Genomic DNA, 19,949 nt, shown 5'->3' on the forward strand with positions numbered 1-19,949 from the left:
CTGAGTAATATTCCATTGTATATATGTACCACAACTTCTTTATCCATTCGTCTGTCTATGGGCATTTAGGTTGCTTCCATGACCTGGCTATTGTAAATACTGCTGCAGTGAACACTGGGGTGCATGTGTCTTTTTGAATTATGGTTTTCTCTGGGTATATGCCCAGTACTGGGATTGCTGAATCATTTGGTAATTCTATTTTTAGATTTTTAAGGAACCTCCATACTGTTCTCCATAGTGGCTGTATCAATTTACATTCCCACCAACAGTGCAAGAGGGTTCCCTTTTCTCCACACGCTCTCCAGCATGTGTTTGTAGATTTTCTGATGATGTCCATTCTAACTGGTGTGAGGTGATACCTCACTGTAGTTTTCATTTGTATTTCTCTAATAATTAGTGATGTTGAGAAGCTTTTCATGTGCTTCTTGGCCATCTGTATGTCTTCCTTGGAGAAATGTCTATTTAGGTCTTCTGCCCATTTTTGGATTGGGTTGTTTTTTTAATATTGAGCTGCATGAGCTGTTTATATATTTTGGAGATTAATCCTTTGTCCGTTGATTCGTGTGCAAATATTTTCTCCCATTCTGAGGGTTGTCTTTTTGTCTTGTTTATGGTTTCCTTTGCTGTGCAAAAGCTTTGACATTTCATTAGGTCCCATTTGTTTATTTTTGTTTTTATTTCCATTACTCCAGGAGGTGGATCAAAAAAGATCTTGCTGTGACTTATTTCAAAGAGTCTTCTTCCTATGTTTTCCTCTAAGAGTTTTATAGTGTCTGGTCTTATATTTAGATCTCTAATTCATTCTGAGTTTATTTTTGTGTATGGTATTAGGGAGTGTTCTAATCTCATTCTTTTACATGTAGCTGTCCAGTTTTCCCAGCACCACTTATTGAAGAGACTGTCTTTTCTCCATTATATATCCTTGCCTCCTTTGTCAAAGACAAGTTGACCAAAGGTGTGTGGGTTTCTCTCTGGGCTTTCTGTCTTTTTCCATCGATCTATATTTCTTTTTTTGTGCCAGTACCATATTGTCTTGATTACTGTAGCTTTGTAGTATAATCTGAAGTCAGGGAGTCTGATTCCTCCAGCTCCATTTTTTTCCCTCAAGACTGCTTTAGCTATTTGGGGTCTTTTGTGTCTCCAAACAAATTTTAAGATATTTTTTTCTAGTTCTGTAAAAAATGCCATTGGTAGTTTGATAGGGATTGCATTGAATTTGTCGACTGCTTTGGGTAGTATAGTCATTTTCACAATATTGATTCTTCCAATCCAAGAACATGGTATATCTCTCCATTTGTTGGTATCATCTTTAATTTCTTTCATCAGTGTCTTATAGTTTTCTGCATACAGGTCTTTTGCCTCCCTAGGTAGGTTTATTCCTAGGTATTTTATTCTTTTTGTTGCAGTGGTAAATGGAGTGTTTCCTTAATTTCTCTTTCAGATTTTTCATCATTAGTATATAGGAATGTAAGAGATTTCTGTGCATTAATTTTGTATCCTGCAACTTTACGAAATTCATTGATTACCTCCAGTAGTTTTCTGGTGGCATCCTTAAGATTCTCTATGTATAGTATCATGTCATTTGCAAAGAGTGACAGTTTTACTTCTTCTTTTCCAATTTGTATTCCTTTTATTTCTTTTTCTTCTCTGATTGCCGCGGCTAGGACTTCTGAAACTATGTTGAATAATAGTGGTGAGAGTGGACATCCTTGTCTTGTTCCTGATGTTAGAGGAAATGCTTTCAGTTTTTCACCATTGAGAATGATGTTTGCTGTGCATTTGTTGTATATGGCCTTTATTATGTTGAGGTAGGTTCCCTCTATGCCCACTTTCTGGAGAATTTTTATCATAAATAGGCATTGAATTTTGTCAAAATGTTTTCTGCATCTATTGAGATGATCATATGGTTTTTCTTCTTCAATTTGTTAAGATGGTGCATCACATTGATTGATTTGCGTATACTGAAGAATCCTTGCAGCCCTGGGATACATCCCACTTGATCATGGTGTATGATCCTTTTAATGTGTTGTTGGATTCTGTTTGCTAGTATTTTGTTGAGGATTTTTGCATCTATATTCATCAGTGATATCGGTCTCTAATTTTCTTTTTTTGTAGAATCTTTGTCTGGTTTTGGTATCAGGGTGATGGGGGCCTCATAAAATGAGTTTGGGAGTGTTCCTTCCTCTGCAATTTTTTGGAAGAGTTTGAGAAAGATGAGTGTTAGCTCTTCTCTAAATGTTTGATAGAATCCACCTGTGAAGCCATCTGGTCCTGGACTTTTGCTTGTTGGAAGATTTTTAATCACAGTTTCAACTTCATTACTTGTGATTGGTCTGTTTGTATTTTCTATTTCTTCCTGGTTCAGTCTTGGAAAGTTATACCTTTCTCAGAATTTGTCCATTTCCTCGAGGTTGTCCATTTTATTGGCATAGAGTTGCTTGTAGCAGTCTCTTAGGATGCTTTGTATTTCTGTGGTGTCTGTTGTAACTTCTCCTTTTTCACTTCTAATTTTATTGATTTGAGTCCTCTCCCTCTTTTTCTTGATGAGTCTGGCTAATGGTTTATCAATTTTGTTTATCGTCTCAAAGAACTAGCTTTTAGTTTTATTGATCTTTGCTATTGTTTTCTTTGTTTCGATTTCATTTATTTCTGCTCTGATCTTGATTTCTTTCCTTCTGCTAATTTTGGGTTTTGCTCATTCTTCTTTCTCTAGTTCCTTTAGGTGTAAGGTTAGATTGTTTATTTGAGATTTTTCTTGTTTCTTGCAGTAGGCTTGTATAGCTATAAACTTCCCTCTTAGAACTGCTTTTGCTGCATCCCATAGGTTTTGGATCATCGTGTTTTCATTGTCATTTGTCTCTAGGTATTTTTTGATTTCCTCTTTGATTTCTTCAGTGATTTCTTGGTTATTTAGTAACGTATTGCTTAGCCTCAATGAGTTTGTGGTTTTTACATGTTTTTCCCTGTAATTCATTCTAATCTCATAGGGTTATGGTCAGAAAAGATGCTTGATATGATTTCAATTTTCTTAAATTTACTGAGGCTTGATTTGTGACCAACATGTGATCTATCCTGGAGAATGTTCCGTGCGCACTTGAGAAGAAAGTGTAATCTGCTGTTTGGGGATGGAATGTCCTATAAATATCAATTATATCTATCTGGTCTATTGTGTCATTTAAAGCTTCTGTTTCCTTATTAATTTACTGTTTGGATGATCTGTCCATTGGTGTGAGGTGTTAAAGTCCCCCACTATTATTGTGTTACTGTCGATTTCCCCTTTTAGAGCTGTTAGCAGTTGCCTTCTGTATTGAGGAGCTCCTCTGTTGGGTGCATATAAATTTATAATTGTTATTTCTTCTTCTTGGATTGACCCTTGATCATTATGTAGTTTCCTTCTTTGTCTCTTGTAATATTCTTTAAACTCTATTTTATCTGATATGAGTATTGCTACTCCAGCTTTCTTTTGATTTCCATTTGCATGGAATTTCTTTTTCCATCCCCTCACTTTGTCTGTATATGTCCCTAGGTCTGAAGTGGGGCTCTTGTAGACAGCATATATATGGGACTTGTTTTTGTATCCATTCAGCGAGCCTGTGCCTTTTGGTTGGAGCATTTAATCCATTCATGTTTAAGGTAATTATTGGTATGTATATTCCTATTACCATTTTCTTAATTGTTTTGGTTTTGTTTTTGTAGGTCCTTTTCTTCTTTTGTGTTTCCTACTTAGAGAAGTTCCTTTAGCATTTGCTGTAGAACTGGTTTGGTGGTGCTGAATTCTCTTAGCTTTTGCTCGTCTGTAAAGCTTTTGATTTCTACATCGAATCTGAATGAGATCATTGCTGGGGAGAGTAATCTTGGTTGTAGGTTCTTCCCTTTCATCACTTTAAGTATGTCATGCCACTCTCTTCTGCCTTGTAGAGTTTCTGCTGAGAAATCAGCTGTTAACCTTATGGGAGTTCCCTTGTATGTTATTTGTCGTTTTTCCCTTGCTGCTTTCAATAATTTTTCTTTGTCTTTAATTTTTGCCAATTTGATTATTATGGACTTGGGTGGCTATTTCCTTTCACAGGCTAGGGAAGTTTTCGACTATAATCTCTCCAAATATTTTCTCGGGTCCTTTCTCTTTCTCTTCTCCTCTGGGACCCCTAAAATGCGAATGTTGATGCATTTAATGTTGTCCCAGAGATCTCTTAGGCTGTCTTCATTTTTTTTTTGTTCTTTTTTCTTTATTGTGTTCCACAGCCATGAATTCCACCATTCTGTCTTCCAGGTCACTTATCCGTTCTTCTGCCTCAGTTTTTCTGCTATTGATTCCTTCTAGTGTAGTTTTCATTTCTGTTATTGTATTGTTCCTCTATGTTTGTTCTTTAATTCTTCTAGGTCTTAAATATTTCTTGCATCTTCTTGATCTCTGCCTCCATTCTTTTTCCGAGGTCCTGGATCATCTTCACTATCATTATTCTGAATTCTTTTTCTGGAAGGTTGCCTATCTCCACTTCATTTCGTTGTTTTTTCTGGCATTTTATCTTGTTCCTTCATCTGGTACATAGCCCTCTTCCTTTTCGTCTTGTCTATCTTTCTGTGAATGTGGTTTTTGTTCCACAGGCTGCAGGATTGTAGTTCTTCTTGCTTCTGCTGTCTGCCCTCTGGTGGATGAGGCTATCTAAGAGGCTTGTGCAAGTTTCCTGATGGGAGAGACTGGTGGTGGGTAGAGCAGGCTGTTGCTCTGTGGGGCAGAGCTCAGTATAAGTTTAATCTGCTTGACTGCTGATGGGTGGGGCTGGGTTCCCTCCCTGTTGGTTGTTTGGCCTGAGGTGACCCAACACTGGAGCCTGAATGCTCTTTGGTAGGGCCAATGGTGGACTCTGGGAGGGCTCACACCAAGGAGTACCTCCCAGAACTTGTGCCACCATTGTCCCCATCCCCACAGCGAGCCACAGCCACCCACCGCCTCTGCAGGAGACCCTCCAACACCAGCAGGTAGGTCTGGTTCAGTCTCCCCTGGGGTCACTGCTCCTTCCCGTGGGTCCAGATGCACACAGTACTTTGTGTGTGCCCTCCAAGAGTGGAGTCTCTGTTTCCCCCAGTCCTGTCAGGGTCCTGCAATCAAATCCTGCTAGCCTTCAAAGTCTGATTCTCTAGGAATTCCTCCTCCTGTTGTCGGACTCCCAGGTTCGGAAGCCTGATGTGGGGCTCAGAACCTTCACTCCAGTGGGTGGACTTTTGTGGTATAAGTGTTCTCCAGTTTGTGTCACCCACCCAGCAGTTACAGGATTTGATTTTATTGTGACTGCGCCCCTCCTACCGTCTCATTGCGGCTTCTACTTTGTCTTTGGATGTGAAGTATCTTTTCTGGTGAGTCCCAGTGTCTTCCTGTCGATGATTGTTCAGCAGTTAGTTGTGATTCTGGTGTTCTCACAAGAGGGAGTGAGAGCACGTCCTTCTAGTCCACCATCTTGGTTCAGGCTCGAATATTTGTCAATTTAAACAGTGTGTAACATTTTAGCATTTAACGTTTTTAGTGATTCCAGTTTAAGAAATTAATCAGGAATGTGACCAAAGATCCTTCACTAAAATATTCATTACATGTAGGTTGAACAGTAAATAATAAATTATAGTAGATCCATACGGTACACTACAACTCCATCAATAAAAATCCTAGTGTTATTAAAACATCAGAAAATGTCAAAAGAGGTTAAAAAGATCAAGTTATAAAATATTTCTCTCTCCTAAAGAGACATTAAAAAATTTTTAAACATTAGAAAGAAATAAACTGAAATTTTAGCTGGGGTTATTTCTGGGTAATGAGATTATGGATAATTTTTATTTTGTGTAATGGGAAGATATTTTTATAATTAGAAAAAATAAATGCAAGAGTTAAAAATCTGTTACACCTAGTATAAACTAGATTGCTTTTACATATACATAATTTAAACAAAACATTTATTTAGTCAAGCAATTCATTAGCTGCTTAAAGCATTTGGTATTCTTAATGCAATCTCTTAGTTATAGGTTAACTCATTTTCTCCATTACATTTCAGTAGTTTCAGGACTCTATGAGTGCTAAGTACCTACTGTGTACTGATTATTATTATATCAGGAGGCTGAGATGTGCAAAAACAGAGATGAAGAAAAAAACAAAGAAAAAAAGAGTAGCTTCATTTGAAACAATAAAAAGAGAAGCCTACAGTCCAGAAAGTGAGTCAGTTCTGGCCCAAACCCTTCCAGCATGTGCAGGTCAAGCACTGCAAAACAAAGGCCTATTGTTTATCAGCAAATTGTTAGCAGTCTCATGACCTTGAGGATTGCACAGAGATGCTTGACTTACCAAAAAAAAAAAAAAAATTCCATTAAAATTAGTTCAAAGAGAAGGACACAAAGGTGGTGTGAGAGGGTCATTTTTCAGTGCTGTGTGTGGAGGAGAGAGATGAGTACAGTAACTCCCATTACAATTAATCAGAGTGGAGCATCTAGACTAATCTAAACCCCCTGAGGATTTAATTTAAAAATCAACCCTGGCAAAGCAACTCTCACCCATGAATGAACCCCATGCTTGTTCACTTAGCTACTCTTTCCAGGCACTAAAGACAGTAGAAAAGAATAACTTGTTTTTTTAACCACACCTTACAGGGGAAAAAAAAAAAAAAAGCTCATAGAATGTCAAATTCCCATCATTTTTCAGGTTTATTTTAAATCCTGGGTATTATTTTAATGCCATTTTAAACTGAGTGCTTTAAAAGTGGTTCTGGGTTATTCCAGTTGCTATGTGATATTCACAAAGAAATCCAGAAATTTCCTTAATTTGATTTAAGCTTCAGTTTTATGAACTTAGGGCCACAATTAATGGCACCCCTTATCCAATACCAAGCCCTTGATCAGCCTCAAATTATCAGGATAAAGGACAAAGAATTATTATGCCATGGTTCCACAGCCAAATCCATTCATTCTTCCGACTTTCACATCATCTCGATTTAGTCCTCAAAATAGTCCAGGAGGCTAAGGTATCTTTATTTTCAGATGAGGAAACAAAACAAAAAAAAGATGAAATCACTTGACTAGAGTCCCCCAAATGGGACTAATATCCAGTTCTCCAACTCCCTGTCCCAAACTCACTGGTAGTTTCAATAGGTATAAATGGTTCTGCACCCAAAGAGGATAAACAAAACACTAGACCCACTAGCAGTCAAAGTCTTTCTCCTTCCTGCAAGTTCAACAATGGTGGCGACAGGACAGGGACAGAGACTCACTAATCATCGTTTCCCTGTGGTTTGAGTTCTGTACTGGGTCAGGGAAGGCCTCTGTGAGGAGGTGACGTCGCAGGAACTAGAACAGAGAAAATCAGAACTGGGGAGGCATGTGAGAGTCAGAGGGAAGCACATTCATGGTGGAGACAAGCCTGGTGCCAAGGCCCAGTGGGGGGAGTAGCTCGCTGAGGCGGGGGCCAGAAATCCAGGAGGCCAAAGTGAAGACTCAAGATTTTATTCTAATTGAAAGCAACCACCACTAACAATTCTTAAAGCAAGGGAATAACGTGGTCTAATGTCTATATTAGGAAGACCATGCCAGCTGCTATGTTATGCGAGGATGAAGGGCGGGGGAGGGAAGTGGTTGGGAGGTGGTGTAAACAAGGAAGCAGAGAAATGATTGTGCCTGGTCCAGGCACGATTTGGCAGGAGTGGTGCAGATGGCGAGCAGCAGACTCAGGACATTTTTCTGAGGGAGAGCCTCTGTGTGTATTGTAAGGATGTTTTGAGGATGCTCTCGGTTACAAGTTCTGGCATCGTCTCCATGAGGAAAGAGCCACAGAAACTCTAACTGATCCCTGCTGTTGGTCATGTTTCTGCATTTCCTGAACAATCAGCCTATTTTTACCTCAAGGAGAGCATCTCTCTTTCCTTCTTTAGGTTGGTGCTAGAAAGTTCAGGGCCAATTCTGTGACCCACCTCTAACAACTATATGGATATCTGGTATCTATTTCATGCACTACCTTCACTTTAGCTCCATCGTACTTACTTTTGTTTGCTTTTGTTTTTAAAGCACTTAATCTTACTATACTTTATTAGTCAACTTAAGTCATTTTCTAAACATTCCAGGAAACAAACGAGTAAACAAACCACCTTGGTTATGCCTTGGTTGTTGTATAAATAACTATAAGCCTAAAGAAGGTTTTATCAAAGGAATTCATCAGAAAGAGAGATTTACAAATGAGTATACACGTAAGAGAACCTGTGTGCGTAAGAAGCCAAGAAGATGGGGCCATAAAAATTGACTGAAGGACCGAAGAAACTGCACACACATCTGCTCTACTCTCCCTGAGGAAGGCAAGATGTTGGCAAATAAAATCTTGGGAAATCAAAGTTCATCAGCTGATGACATACCAAACCCTGTGTTAATTTCTAACATTTAGGCATATATTAAATATCACCTCAGGCAGAGGGCTGAGCCAAGAAAGGTTGATTTCACTGCCCTGGCTGGAATCTACATGGAAATCTACAAAAACTATGCTGGGGTGGGCAGAGAGAAGGTTTTCATGCTAAACCAACTGTTAGTTCTCTCTTTCAGAGCCCTCCACTTTGGAACGATAAATATTAACTATGCATCCAATTGTGAGTGTGTGCATGTGTGTAAAAATCCAGCCTGACATTCTTTTTTTCTTTTTTTTTGTGGTACGCGGGACTTTCACTGTTGTGGCCTCTCCCGTTGCGGAGCACAGGCTCTGGACGCGCAGGCTCAGCGGCCATGGCTCATGGGCCCAGCCGCTCCGCAGCATGTGGGATCCTCCCCGACCGGGGCACGATCCCACGTCCCCTGCACCGGCAGGCGGACTCTCAACCACTGCGCCACCAGGGAAGCCCCAGCCTGACACTCTTAAGAACTGCAATGATTGCCAGGTGTAAGAATTTATGAAATCACTGTGCTTGCTAAGAACCCTTGTCTTTTTTTTAAGTTTTAAAGCTAAAAAGTCCAGGTAGTCAACCACAGTTACTCACTGAACAAATATTTACTGATTGCCTGTCATGTGCAAGGCACGTGGGAATGGGAATGCAGTCGTGAGCAAACCAGACAGCAATTCCTGCCCTCATAGAACTCACATTCCAGTCAGTCTGAGACACAAAAAATGAGTTACACACTAAGTGAGACTATTAATGCCACAAACAAAAAGAAATGGAATGGGGTACTGAAATCTTAAATAAAGGGGAAGAACATCCTGAGATGATGTTTGCATACAATTAGAATAGAGGTCTGAAGGAGATCAGAAGGCATGGCATACGTGCATCAGGGGAATAGCATTCCAAGGACACAGAAGATCTGGTTCAAGGGCCATGAGGGAGGAGTGTGCTTAGAACGTTCAAAGAACAACAAGGACATGGCTGTGGTAGGCACGGAGGGAGTATCCTGTGGCTGCCGTAACAAATTACCACAAACTGGGGGCTTAAAACAACAGAAATTGATTCTCTCTGAGTTTTAGAAGTCAGAAGTCTGAAATCTAAGTGTCAGAAGGGCTAGACTCCTTTTGGAGGCTCTTGGAGAGAAAGAATCTGGTCTTTGCCTCTTCCAGCTTCTGGTAGCTGTCAGCACCCCTTGACTTGTGGCCACATCACTCTCGTCTCTGACCCCCTGGTCACATTGCCTTTTTTTTTTTTTTTTTGGGTACGCCGGCCTCTCACCGTTGTGGCCTCTCCAGAGCACAGGCTCTGGACGCGCAGGCTCAGCAGCCATGGCTCATGGGCCTAGCTGCTCCGCGGCATGTGCGATCCTCCCGGACCAGGGCACGAACCCGCGTCCCCTGCATCGGCAGGCAGACTCTCAACCACTGCGCCACCAAGGAAGCCCTCCTCCTCACTCTTATACGGACACTCGCCATGGGATTTAGAGTCCACCCAGCTAATCCTGAGTGAGCTTCTCATCTCAAAATCTGCAACTTAATTACATCTGCAAAGACCCTTCTCCATGGAACGTAACATTCACAGGTTCCAGGTATTAGGACATGGACATATCTTTTAGGAAATCACCATTCAACCTCCTACTGCAGTGATGACAGTAGATGCAATCATCAGTGACAACTTGTGGTGGTGGGGCGGGGACGTATGCAGTTCATGTAGGACCCTTATAGATAATTATGATAACTTTGGCTTGAGTTTGAAGAAACTACGAAGCCATTAAGGGATATAAGCAGAGAAGTGACATGGATTCAACATGTTTAATAGGATCGATCATTCTGGCCACTGTATTGCAAAAAAGTCCAACAGCATTCAACCCTTAAATTGGTCCTTCTTCAGCTCAAGACTGTGCCAAATTTATATTAGAATTGGAAAAGATGAGAAGAACCTGGCATGTAATACGCCTTCAGAAAATATCCATTAAAAAATGAATGTTCCTTTACCTAACCACCCTGTTTTGAAACAAAATTAATCCCCCAAAAACATATAAACCATCTACTATATTCAAGGTTCCACTGCTAAGAATGAAAGCAATCAACAAATCACATACTGCTATCTAACATGGCATTGAGTGACAAACCACATTTTTCTTGAGGATTTATGTCATCACTCGGCTTGTATAAAGAGTAATTGAAGAAACTCAGCTCAGTGGGGGCAAAGACATGCCCCAGTTGTGTTCTTTGCTATCGCTCTTCCAGTCATACTAAGTTAAGTCCCTTCCCAGGCCCTTTAACAACATCTTGGGCAGAACCTATAACTTTGCAAGTCACTTTTCATAATTAAAAGCATCTGTAGTTTAACAATCCAACCTCAGATTAAAATTTCAAGTCCTGTCTAACACAGATTTGAGATGCAACCTTGAGTGTTCAGAGCTCTCTACCAACTTCTTCCCTCGCTCCTGAGACTGAGCTACTCCGGTACTAGAGGCACACTTGCCTGTCAGCAGGTGAAAGGCAGTTTCCCCTGGTTCATTTCCAGTTCCATCTGCTGAGAACTTCTGCAAATATGGTGGTCTCTGCATGATTCGGAATTGACAGACTTGGAGGTATTCAAGTTTCACCTTCACTCTATCTGCTTCTCAAAACCCATTCACAAAAGGATGGTCATGTCTCCCTTTGTAACTCTGCCAGTGGTTTATGATCCAATCCCCTTTCTGGATAGGCCATGCCTCAGTTGGAACAATATCTACCTGACCAGCCTCGTGGCACCTACCCACTGATATTCACGTTGTTTGTTTTTTTTAAACAAGAACCAGGGCAGGTACCTGTGCGTTTCCTCCAAGGGCTGTGGAAAATTGGGATGGGGTAGAAAAGTTGCTCCCACCTTCTTTTCAGGAACATTACTGCTCAGTCTCTCCTTGCCCTGCAAAAAGCCTCTCCCTATCCACTTACCCACTACTCAGAAACAGGCAGATGAGAGGCAAGCACCGCTTTGTATTCCTGTGCAATCTCACACTCCGTAGGGCAAATGGGAAGCGCTGCACAGCACCGCCACCTGAGAGCAGTGCCTACACGGCCCGCGGGTTCTACAGCTCAGCCAACATCAAGCCAGGGAACAGGATGCCAGCACCTTTTCATGGAATCATCCCGCCCAGGGCTTTGAGCTACCTCCTGCACATGACTTTCCGGGCCAGTAGGGGGTGCCAGAAAGAGAGAAGAGAATACACTCTTGGCATTCCTCTATCCACTATACTCCCCCTGACCAGTTCTCCCCTTAGAGTTTGGGAACATGGGGATGTGATTCACCACGGTGGGTCTGGTTCTGGTGCTGCCACTTAGTAATGGGAGTGTGGCTCTCTCTCACATACGCGTATCTCACCAGAAAGGATGTCAACCTTTCTGTTTAGGCCCTAGTTGCTCATATTCAAGGACAATATGAAAAATCCCACTCAATGTCTCTTCCAACCCTGAATCTCAATTACATTATTGCAGATATAGCTTCATGATTAAAAAGCTTCTAGGAGTCATTTGGCCCCTAAACAGAATAGAAAATACTAACTAGTACTCTAGATATCTACATTAGAAACTAAAGATTTTAATGTGATTTCTGTTGATTTATTTTATCTTGACACATCTTTAACAAATTTTAAAGCAATCATCTTTGGTGAATGGAAAGGGATCGTGGTTTACCGTTAAAGCATTAGCACTCAACAGATAATTCTTAGTTCTAACAAATTTTGAACTGGAAATAAATCTTGAAGATGAAAAGATTTCTTGATAACTACAGTCATTTCAAAACCTATTAGAAAAGAGAAAAATTAGAGAGCCAGATGAATTTCACTCCTCCTGGACTCATTTTACCTGGGAGCAAATTAGGCTGCTCGCCAACGTAAGTGTCTGGTGCCACACTCACAGCACAGCGGAGTCAGGCTTAAGCCTCATAGATTTTCAGAGGTCATCAAGGTTAGTCCCAGTCCTAAATGAAAATGATGATTACAGCCAAACAACAAAGCCACCAAATTATCAGTGAAAATTATAAATGACAGAGTATAGATTGACAGCAATATAGCACTGGAAAGTAGGAATAATGGGGACGTTTAAGACTCCAGGGAAAATAACTCCCAGCCAAAGATACAAAAGGTTTGCTACACATGGGACAGTAACCAGAAGTGGCAGAAAGAGCCATAGAATGAGGATCAAGAGTTTTGGGTGAAGTCTTGACTGCCATGAAGTAGGGCCAGCATTGGCCTGACACTCAGCTTTCCCATTCCAAGTGCCCACAGAGAGGGCAGGACAAAATAGTGACCCCAACAATGATTGCCCATCATAAAATATTATTTTAATTTACTTATTTCTATGATATTATTTTCAGTAAAAGATATAAGCAAGTTGAATGTGTATATATACACACTCTTCACCCCCAATACACTCACACACGGGAAACAGACCGAGAAAACACTGCCACAGTCTCCTCTTGCTACAGTTAAAGCTTTCCCCTTAACTGGTGTTAGGCAGTTACCATTTCACTGCGAGGAAGCCGGCAGTTTAAAACAAAGAATTTTGCTGTTTTTACTTCCCTGGTGACTCTCCTATTCTGCCGGACTCTATGGTGTGGAAGAACAAATACCAGGCTTGAGCCCTAGGACGTAGAGGCAGCTTCCTCCTATCAGTGTCCATCTCTAAAACCAGGGCTGGCCATTCCTGTTTTTAAAATATTGCAGTAGTTCTGTCCTTACTGCCTCCTGAGGGCCACTCACACCTCTCTGTCTCCTCCCCTGGGACTCTCCAGATCTCCCCACAATGGAGAAATTAAGAGGATGATTTCTGGCAGAGCGGAGAACTTCCAGGAACTACACTCACATTGGTCAGCGCCACGTGTCATACTAATTGTTGCATATAAAAATAACTCCTCTACCTAAGACATATCCAGCCAATCCTAACTCCCAACTGTGCGTCGATCTAAGCCAAACCAAGACTCTTGAGGCATATTTAAAGCCTAGAACAGAAATCTCCGGGAAATAATTTAGATTGCGAAACTAGTTCAGGTATCTAGTATTGTAGAGGGTTCTTAGGATAAGGCCAATTTGTGCCCAAGAGCTATTTGCAAATTTATAGGTATTTTTTCAGTCAGTTAGTTTGAGAAAGGAAATGGGAGCTAAGTACATAAATTAGATCATTAATTTGCAATAAATATAAATTATGCTAATTCTAAGAACTGAACATAAATTATATATATGTAATATATAAGGAATACACATAAGGCTCTATTAGCAAAAGAAAGGCATCTTGACTTATTGTATTGTAGAAAACCCATGTATATTCATTCAATAGATTTTAACAGTTTTGATATGTGCATGAAAATATAGGATAAACATGAACTGCCTACTGATGTTCTAACAAATCTATATTCATTCCAAATGGAAATTAGGATATACTTTGCATTATTTGAGTTAATTACATGACATTTCTTATGAATAATGATGTGTTATTCCATTCATTACTTCTAATTACGTTCCGTTACAAGTGCAAGGCTGGCAACACCACAACCAGCCTTTTCCTATTCCTCACAATCTGATGGCTTGCATGGAAAGCAGGTCAAAAATATGCCCAGAATATAATGAAAAGAGTTCAGATATTGTTAACCATGACAGTTTAAAATTACCTGAGGAAAGTTTCACGTAGAAATAAATAGAAATGGGGAATGGCTTTCCATGTTACAGGATACTCATTTTTGCAATTAATATGAGAACTATTCAAAGTGTTATTTTAATACATATAATTATCACCCTACCATTTGCTAGAGCTGGAGGGAGAGCATCCCAAATGTGGTCCTTCACCCCCGCCTAACTCGCACACACACTAGCAGAATTATATTCTGTAAGAGATTGGCAGATGGTAAAGATATCTTTTTCTGGTTGTAAAAGTGATTCTGTAGGCTTTGTGTGATTCTAAGAGAATACAGGAAACCTCCTAAAAGCTCTCATTAAAAAGCCAGCTGGACTTTCCTCCTCAAATGCATAACCACGGTCAGGCCAGCTCATCTCACCCCACTCACAGCAGGGCCTGAAGCTAGGAGGTAAATCCTATAATGGAGAAGCAGTCAAGGTCAAAGGAAAACAGTCACAACTAAGTAATTAAGCACAGGAGCCAAGTGAACCACAAGACCACCACTAGCCAGTATCCTCACCAACCGATAGGCTACAAGGAGCCAGGGAGAGATGGTGGACAACAGGAAGGGGCCTGGCTGAGGTCTAGAGACCAATATGTACATGCCTCAGGCACACTGTTTCATGGGTGAGTCACCTTTATTTGAAGGGGCCAGGGCAAAATGTATAAAATCCATACATTTTTCTCCATCCAATTTCAAATGTTCCTCGCACACACACATCTATTAAAGCATCTATTAATCCCTTCGTGTCAGGGGCCAACAATCTATCAGTCTGTCTATTATTATAAAGACGCCAGTCTCAGCTCCAAGAATGAAAAAGAAACTTGGGAGAGGAAGAGCCTTGGCAAGGAGGGCCCCTCTTTCTCCTCTGCTACCCATGACAGTTACTGCCCACTGACCCTGCATGCAGCCTCAGAATCCTACTCAACACTGTGAGCTCACTACCAACTGAAGAGATGGCATTTGAGATAAAACAGATTTGCTCTCTGTGCAGTAATTCCTCAGATGACAGGTCGAGATAGATAACAGTCACACAAGGTTTGCCTTGCAATGGGGGTTGGCAGGATCCTCTGTGGCAGGTTCTGGACACTGAAAAAAGATGTCAGTCAATTTAGTGAATGATGAAAGCATCCAAGAGCTTCCTGTGTTCCTCCTGACCAATGCCATCAAAAACTGGTTCTAGCTGGAAGCAATGTACTCTAATAACCCAAAGGTAGGTGCACATTTATATGGAACTCTTTCCCATAGAAACAGCATAAGAACACTGAATAATCACTGCTACATGCAGATATTTTGAACACAAAAATCTGCCAAATAAAATCAAGAAAAATATGACCACAAGAAAACCAACTTTCCCCATTAGAGCTCAGGACAAAGGACGCACGATCGGCTTTGAATATCTCTCCAAGGTATTTTAAGCTAGCTAATATACAATAGGCTTACACAGGGTAAAAAAAAAAAAAAAAAAAAAAAGGCATATGCTTAGGGACATTTTAAGAGCAAAATATCTATCTTTAGTAATAAAGGTTAAAATAGTGCTTGCAGTCACTTTATTTGTACAGGGAGGTTTAAAAAGAAGCTCTTTTGAGAAATGAAAGATCATCAGATCGCTAATAACTGCAGTTTCCTGAACAATTAAAGAAATTCACAAGATTACAATCTACTCAGGAAATGACAAATATTTCTGATTTTTACGGAAGGACTAAAAGGGCACTTTTATCTATAGCATCTATTCCATAAGAAGCACTGTTATGTAATGAAGCTATTTTTATTATCTGTTCCTTTATTTCAAGAGTATTCAATACGGCAATGGTCTGAAAACAGAGAAAATTTAACACTGCTTGGGAAACCAAGGTAAAATTTTGTGTTAAAAGGCATTTGCCAGATTTTTCTTTTTTATCTATTGAAGTTGGACCTTAGAACACAATTTCCCTTGTACCAAACTTTTGTTTCTAATATGTCAGCAGAAATGTCCTTTAAGTTATATAGTCTAATTCTTCACAAATACACTTTGTAAGGCTGTCCTCAATGCATTATCCTAACGTGGCTTGGCCCAGATAACATTCTGTGTGCGATGCTCCCGCTTGGAAAAATCTGCTCTTTTTAACAACTGATTCAATAAACAGTTGACAAATGATTTGTATAATATAGTATGGCCAGCAAGCAAGGTTTGTCTCTGTCATTACACAACACATTCGACCCATCTGCAAACGTGGCCGTGTTCCCCTTACATTAGAGCTCCATATGCCATTCTGAAGAGCAATCCGAAGATCAATACACTGTCTGCTGAAAACAACAGGACATAACAAATGAATAATTTTATTTATAATAAAAGCTCCAGTCCCCAAATGGATTCCACTAATGTTCAAATTCATTTTTCATGCTGAACTCAAGAAGAGAGGTAGACACAGCCCGATGCAAGGGGAGGGGAGTGAAGTATTAACTATATTGGCTCAAATTTTTTCAAGCCACAAACAATAGCTGGGCTGCACCAAGGTACATGAATAAAACGTTCGCCGCCGAATTCTGAAGATGCAATCTCCAAAATGCTTCTGTTCTCTCACCAAGACTCGCTGTAAAGCATTTTCCAGTAACAAGAAATTAATGGATTAAAGACATTCTGACATATGCTTCCACGGTGTTGTACCACAGAAGCCAAAGCCTATTCAATAGGCTTTAAACACTGTTTGCAATGAGCAGGAGTGTTTGCTTTAGGTGGGGACAAGGAGGGGTTGTGGCTCTTTTGAGAATGAAGCAAATAGTCTTGCTTCAAAAACATATCTGCAGTCCCTGATCTTACAGTTTTTTTCCTCCTCAGAAAGATATAAAAAAGTCAGTGAGCAAAGTCAAAAGAAAAAAAGGGTAGAAGAGGGGGGAGCAAAATGTTAGAGAGAACACAAGTTCAAAGATGACATTTACAAGTCTCTCTTGAATGGCACACTCCCCAAAGGCCACCTGAATACTCTTGTTAAAGAGAGATCATCAAAAATACAAAATACAATTTTCCGGTTCACATAAGATAGCAATATACTGCCCTTAAAATACAGACTTGTCCATTGGCCAATTAACACGCTAAAAAAGAAAAAAAATGGAGAAGAATCTTTTCCCATTCACTGCATTTAGACTTAACTCAGCACACTCATAACAGAAAAGTAAACAGGACTGTAACTGACAGAGCATGTAGGGAAAGTTGGGAAAATACAGCTTGAATAAGATACTAAAAAATCTGGAATAAAATGGTGACAAGACAGGGCTTTGTGCATGGGAAGACTGAAAAAGCAGGATTTCAGTCTTAACTGAAACTATCCACATGCTCCTCATGTTTACAGATTCACTTTAAATTCAGCCAACATAATACTTTTGGGTACTAAGAAAACGAGAACGTGCAAAGAGTAGGTCTTGCCCCCACCCCTTCTCAGGAACTAACGATTCAGTGCAGAGACAGACAGAAATGAACACATTTCTGGTCTGATGCAGACTGGGATCAGTGTTTGCAATGATGCCTGGAACGGAGTAGCTCAGTAATAAACTGTTGAATGAATCAACATGACAATAAGGAACCAAGTGTCACACAAAGGATGGAATATTTTTTTCCTAAGAGGGCAGAACAGGTATCGATGCACTTTAGCTGAAATGAAAAGGATGGGAAGGATCTCAAGGTGGAGAGAGAGGCAGGGTAAAGGATGGGGAAAAAAACAAGTAAAGGGAAATACAACACTTGTTTAAGGAAATAGTTGGAAAGTGGGGAGGTTAAGTCAAGATAATGAAAATCTTTTAAAAGGATGCTAAGGAATTTGGACTTTATCCTCAAATAAAAGGAGATTCATTATATTCATCAGTGGTTTGTTTGCAAAAGAACAGGAGAGTGGTAGCATCGGAGCTGTGGTTTAGAGTGAGGTGTAGGCTGGGCTGGGGAAGTCCAGGGGTAGAGATGGTACAAGAAGCTAGATGACCCAGAAGACCCACAGCAAGGGGCTTACCTAGGGCAGGTAGGGTTAGAGCACTTGGGGATTAAAGCCCACTGCAGCCATCTCCCCATTTATTTTATGAAACATTAGTGGGCAGAGCCATCCACAGCTTCAATTCCCAAATCTCGGGACAAAAGAATATCGCTTTCTGCAAGCAAATGAGTAACTTATTAAGATTCTTCTCACAGGTGTCACCTAACAGAGTACCAAGGTAAAGTAAAATATAAAGTTTCAGAATCATCATATAAAAAGGATTGCCTGAATCCATTATCCACTGGCCCTGAAACCACTTTTTTTATTTTATTTTTTATACAGCAGGTTCTTATTAGTTATCTATTTTATACATATTAGTGTATATATGTCATATATGTCAATCCCAATCTCCCAGTTCATCCCACCACCCCGCCCCCTGCTTTCCCACCTTGGTGTCCATACGTTTGTTCTCTACATCTGTGTCTCTATTTCTGCCTTGTAAACCAGTTCATCTGTACTGTTTTTCTAGATTCCACATATACGCATTAATATATGATATTTGTTTTTCTCTTTCTGACTTACTTCACTCTGTATGACAGTCTCTAGGTCCATCCACATCTCTACAAATGACCCAGTTTCATTCCTTTTTATGGCTAATATTCCATTGTATATAGGTACCACATCTTTATCCATTCATCTGTCGATGGGCATTTAGGTTGCTTCCATGACTTGGCTATTGTAAATAGTGCTGCAATGAATATTCGGGTGCATGTGTCTATTTGAATTATGGTTTTCTCTGGGTATATGCCCAGGAGTGGGATTGCTGGGTCATGCCCTGAAACCACTTTAAACACTGTAGATGTAAAACAGCTTTACAGACTATACTGATTACAAAAAAGTTCCAGTTCTCACTGCTCTCATCCCCAGAAAGGGCCGGGTCCTTCTTGCTACTTTCCAAACACACTTCCAAACATTTAATACAATGTTCCCCTTGTCCTTGACATTTACTCAAGAGATGGTGACTGACCAGGACTCATTTCCAAAATGACAATCCCAGTGCCGTCTGAAACAAAACTAGTCGTTATTCACTAACTGTTCACTATGAACATTTTCCTTGAAGTAGACACCTCAGCTTTACTTGAGTTCAAACACATATATGACCCGTCTATGCATCACACTTTCAGTTGGTTAAAAAGACCGTGAAAAATCAAGTTTCGTACTATCAAGAAACAAGTTAAAAAATCACAAAGCAACGTTCATTCCATTATTAACCATTTTTTTAAAAGTGCAACTCTGCAACTTCATGTTCTTTCAGTCCAAGGCATTAAGATTCGTTCATCTCGATTCACATTTTCATCCCAAGTTCCCTCAGTTCTCCGACAAAAGTCAATTAAAAATGGCACCCAACGAGAGATGGCATTTAAACAATATTCTTTCAACACTGGAATTCTCAGACATTTTGCTTAAAAAAATATTCCTCAAAGGAAAACGGCAACCACAAACTTGCAACAATATCAAATGAGAAAATAAAATTATTCTGTTATTTCAAGAACTTCAAAGTCTTTTAGAAAACTCAATATAAAATTGGTATACAACTTAAAAATTGTTGTTTTTTATCCTTTCTAAATCATTCTAGTTTTTTTACTTCAATAAACAGAAGAATGTAATTTTCTAATCTTGTATACTTATAATTTTAAATATTTTTATAAACTTAAGAGTTAAGTATTATCAAGAAAAATGTATATATTATTTACTAGTTTATTGCTATCATCATTAGTTTTGTAGATTTACAAAATTTAGGTTAAAATTTCCATTCAAGGAATTTGAGAGTCTACCACAGAAATCACAGTTACCTTTTGGTGCATGTTTTGTTAGCTGTATTTTTTTCAGTGTACAATAGTTACGTGGCCAAGAAAGATTATTCATAAAGTTTTCAAGCATTTTGAAAAATCCCATCGGA

At 39.8% G+C, this 19,949-nt stretch overlaps 1 protein-coding gene across 27 annotated transcripts in view; it reads right to left on the reverse strand.

Moving 5' to 3' along the window:
• The window catches only part of FHIT (fragile histidine triad diadenosine triphosphatase), a 1,444,513-nt gene that overhangs the window by 753,978 nt on the left and 670,586 nt on the right, over positions 1-19,949 (reverse strand). The window lies entirely within an intron of this gene.

This window comes from Delphinus delphis, chromosome 10 (assembly GCF_949987515.2).
Source record: "Delphinus delphis chromosome 10, mDelDel1.2, whole genome shotgun sequence".
NCBI classification, from domain to species: Eukaryota; Metazoa; Chordata; class Mammalia; order Artiodactyla; family Delphinidae; genus Delphinus; species Delphinus delphis.